This window comes from Frankliniella occidentalis, unplaced genomic scaffold (genome assembly GCF_000697945.3).
Source record: "Frankliniella occidentalis isolate FOCC.00 unplaced genomic scaffold, Focc_3.1 Scaffold15, whole genome shotgun sequence".
Classification (NCBI taxonomy): Eukaryota; Metazoa; Arthropoda; class Insecta; order Thysanoptera; family Thripidae; genus Frankliniella; species Frankliniella occidentalis.
In genome coordinates this window covers 2,163,531-2,167,640 of record NW_026267145.1, presented here as the reverse complement: position 1 = coordinate 2,167,640, position 4,110 = coordinate 2,163,531, and the positions used below count along the sequence as shown (strand labels likewise).

Genomic DNA, 4,110 nt, shown 5'->3' with positions numbered 1-4,110 from the left:
TTACGGTTGCACAAAATTATCCGTAAGCGAGTCCGTAAGTAAATGAGAGTGTACATTTGAGACAAATTTCTCGGAACAGGTGTAGAATTAATTCTGCCCTAAACAAACATGGTACAAATACTTTTGTATTTAACCCAAATACAACCCAAATCTGATTTGGATGTGCACAAAGGACACATCTCGCATCTAAGCTTACAACATTGTCCTCATTTAGAGTGTAAGGAACAAAATCGCTCCCTTACATTAAGAGTGCAGGATGATTTACGAGATGTCGCTCAAAACTGAGAGGAGGAAAATGAGAAGAAGGGGAGGGGACGTTTCACACGGTCTTATGATTGTGCAATAGCGCTGCTTATCAGCATCCAGGTTCCATGGTCTGTTTCTCCCGGGCCGCCCCGCCGCGCTCCCTTTGCCGCCGCTGCGTCACGGTCGGGTCCAGGACGGAGGACCCATCACGCTACGAATGTAACACTTCAAACAATAAATTAAGGGGTCCCCCAGTAACCAACTCGTTGTACACTTTGCCGGCGCCTAACTCGCGCCCATGGGAGCGTCTACAATTTGATGACTTATCATCTTTAAGTTAAATATTGTACTTACGTCTCGTACTCGATCCAATTTTCGACAGGTTCTAGACACCTGCAAGCAGAAAGAGACAAGATTATTATTATTGTTGTGCAAAAGAACGACTCTTCATTTTGTTAACAGGTGGCACAACCGCGGCCTGTAAAAGACCACTGGGAACCCCGGAAAGTCAAGTGAAAATATTGCTTTCCTGGTATAAAATAACAAGTGTGCAAAATTTTCACACCAACGTGTGCAAGTCGCATGATGTTGTACATTACATGGTGTCTAACTGCTGAAGTCGCACACTTGCGTGATGTGAGAGTTTTAGACGTTTTGTAAACGTATAAATTCTGCACACTTATGGACGATAGGAAACATACGGTGTGCACACTGTAAAAACAATTATCGTAATTTTACGAAATCTTCTCGCTTAAGGGGGCAGACCTGTGAAATACAAGGGTTTGGGGAAAAATTCATTTAAAAAAAACGAGGCGACTCAGAGAGTTCGTACTGCCAGTATTTATTAAGTAAAGTTGGCCCTACAAGTTGGCCACTGAGCGGTACCGACCGCTCCACAAACATGGCCAGCATGGCCTTGAACTGGAGCGCATGCAGGCCTTTGTGGTGTGCACGATTGTGCCTGAACCGTTGGGTCTGCAAGATCGAAAAAAAATGCTAGATTCTCTTAAAACATGTATCTAAAATCTGACAGGAGGGTTTTTTAAAATTCCACTCCGAAATACTTGAAAAAAAATCCCAAAAAATGAGTACAAAAAAAATGGGTTAAAATTTGGGTACTTTTTCCCTGGTTTGGGTACCTTGCAATTGAGTTAAAAAAAATCGCCCTTGTCAGATCCTGACCACATAAATGGACAACATTCAGGCGAAATATAAAGTCGATAGCTCGAAAACTACGGCCTGGAGGGTGCACACCGTTTGCAAAAAGTCATTCCGAGAAAAACGAGTTTAAAGTTTTCAGTACCTATGTATAGCGACGAACTATAAGCCAGGGCAACTTACTGAACTGGTCCTAAAAGATTCCGGGGCTCTAGAGGACTCCTTCCTCGTCGTGTGTCCTGTCCTGAGCGACCAGGCGAGCCCTGGCGGTTCAGCCACCCGGCCACCCGCAGAACGTTTTGGGCTCTCCTGAGCGCAATTTTTCGAATTTCAACATCCGCTTTGCGCCATTAGAAAGAGGAAAGATCAAAGAATTTTTTGAGGCATTAAAAAAACATTGAATTTTTTGATGATTTTCACAGGTCTGCCCCCTTAATTTTCTATTACGAAAACTTCGTTTTTAACAAATTACGGTACGTCATTATGTTACGAATTGCTTTGTAAAATCCAAAGCTCCGTCTAGACGGAATGAAAATTGTTATAATTTTCGTCTAATTTTATGACGTTTAACCCTAAAATTTGCATTCGTTACAAAATATATTTGTAACTTTACGAAACGTTTCGTAAATTGACACTTACGAATTTTTTTCGTAAATTATTTTTTAACGAAGCATTTCGTAACATTTTTTTTCGTAAAATCACGAAAACTTTTTACAGTGCAAATGCTTTACTTCTCGGAAATGTGAAAAGTTTTAACATCAATTGATTGTCTAACCTAGTTTCTATGTTTCTATGTTTCTAGGAAATGCACACTTGAACTACATTAATTGACGTGCAAAATTAAATACTTGTTTTACCAGTGTACGAGGAAAAGTTAGTTCAAAACTAATGGCAACATTGCTCTTCTCTTTTGTTAGTGCATTCTGGGAGGAAGAGAGACGGAGGACATACCGTTATGCAATACGGGGGTGCCCCTCTTGCGTGGCAGTCACGAGCGTGTCATTCGCTGCTGTGCGTGGCAACTAAATGTTCAGCGCCTCACCGGCTCGCAAGCTGCTGGATCCTACTCGGGGATCCTTCATACTTTTGTTTAGGTATTTACACATCGACAGTACCTTCACACATACTGGGGTACATTTTGATTTTTTTTTTGTCCCTTCCTCGAAAATCTGAGTTTTCACCAAATTATTTCGAGTTTCTCAAAGTTTCCCAATTTCCTCATAATAAAAAGAACAAAATACAACAATTGTTTCTACCGTGACTAGGCCAGCGACCGCCACACTGTTAAAAAAAGAAAGAACTCCACGAAGAATTTGTTGTGAAAAAGTCGCCAGAACTCTTTGTGAAATCACAGCTCTTCTTCGTTGTCAAAAATTGATAACTTCAGAAATTATTACGATTGGTTCACAACTATTTCCAAGTAAAGTTGCAAAATGCACTATTTTTGACTACAAAGAAGTGTTTGCGATTTCACAGTTTGCTTCGTATCGTAAAAATAATGTTGGGAAATCAGAAAATATTTTTAACACTGTAGCGGCTCCGGAGATCGTACTCGTGGTCAGGATCGTGCTCGGGACGGAGGCACGAGGGAGCGGCCGTCGAGGGGGGAGTGGGACCGCCCTACCATCCTCACTGAGCCCATCTCGTGCTCGTGCTCAGGTGGCGAGCATGAGCGAGCGTGCATAACGTATACATGACTGTCGGCGCGTCCTGGACTTCAAGCAGCTCATCTAACTTTGGCCATTTTAAGCGCGCGACAGGACAGGCGAGCGACCAGCAGGGATGTCAGTGTAGCTAAGTGATAGGACGCCCACAGCAACATGCGATAATCTCTCGAAAAGTCGACTTGGCCAGACCCCCTTCTCCATGCAAGTGAAGTAACGTCCTTTGATCTGTAGGGATTTCTGATAAACTTTGATGTAGGCCGTTTTTAATGTCAACATTTCCAAAAGATGACAAATCATGAACTTAATTCGAATAAAGTTAAAGTAAATTGGCCATCAAAATGTAACAACACCAGGTAATCATTCCTCACTACACATCAGAGGGTTGGGTATTCGCAAACATGTTATCATGGTAATTTTCACGTTAGAAACAAAGTTAATTTTGAAAGATTCTCCACACCACATGCCTGGGCCGCCTGGGTAGGGTGGGTTTGCGCATTTCGTAGTGATACATCTGCAAAACAGTGTCGTATTTCGTTGTTTGGCAGGGGAAGGTGCCCTTGGTCTGTCACTTTATCGATTTCATAAATACTGCAGACGACAGATGACGACAGTGACGCCGTGACTGGCGGCTCCGGCACGAGGCCTATGCAAACCACCACGGGGCGGGGCGTGGTCTTCGAGGTGGGGCCCCAATCCATTGGTCGAGATATCCTCAGGTCAGCCGAAAGGTCAAGGTCACACTGCAGGGGCGCGCACGTGCTGGGTTGGGGTGGGGTGATAACGAAGCTCCTTCCCTGGAGCTGCGGAACATTGAGTTATCCGCGTTCTAGAGGACTGAATCAATTTCGATTAGTACCCAATTCGGATTAACCGTCCGTAGTGTCATATTTCGGCCAGAATTCGGGTGCATCAATTTCCTTTTGTCTTTTAGAGCACCCCGGGTGCCTCCAAAGGAAGAGACCGCCGCAGGGCGATCCCTAGAGCGAGGGAACGACGCGTTTATTTGGGGTAGATGCCGCTGCCTCCGGAGGGGGGGGGG

The 4,110-nt window shown here is 44.0% G+C and overlaps 1 protein-coding gene across 1 annotated transcript in view; it reads right to left on the bottom strand.

Annotated features, from left to right (window-relative positions):
- LOC113212705 (solute carrier organic anion transporter family member 5A1) overlaps positions 1-4,110 on the bottom strand; it is a 78,423-nt gene that overhangs the window by 17,118 nt on the left and 57,195 nt on the right. The window contains exon 4 of the mRNA XM_052263993.1: positions 601-639. The gene's annotated coding sequence lies outside the window, so the exon portion shown is untranslated. The remainder of the gene's footprint in view (positions 1-600; positions 640-4,110) is intronic.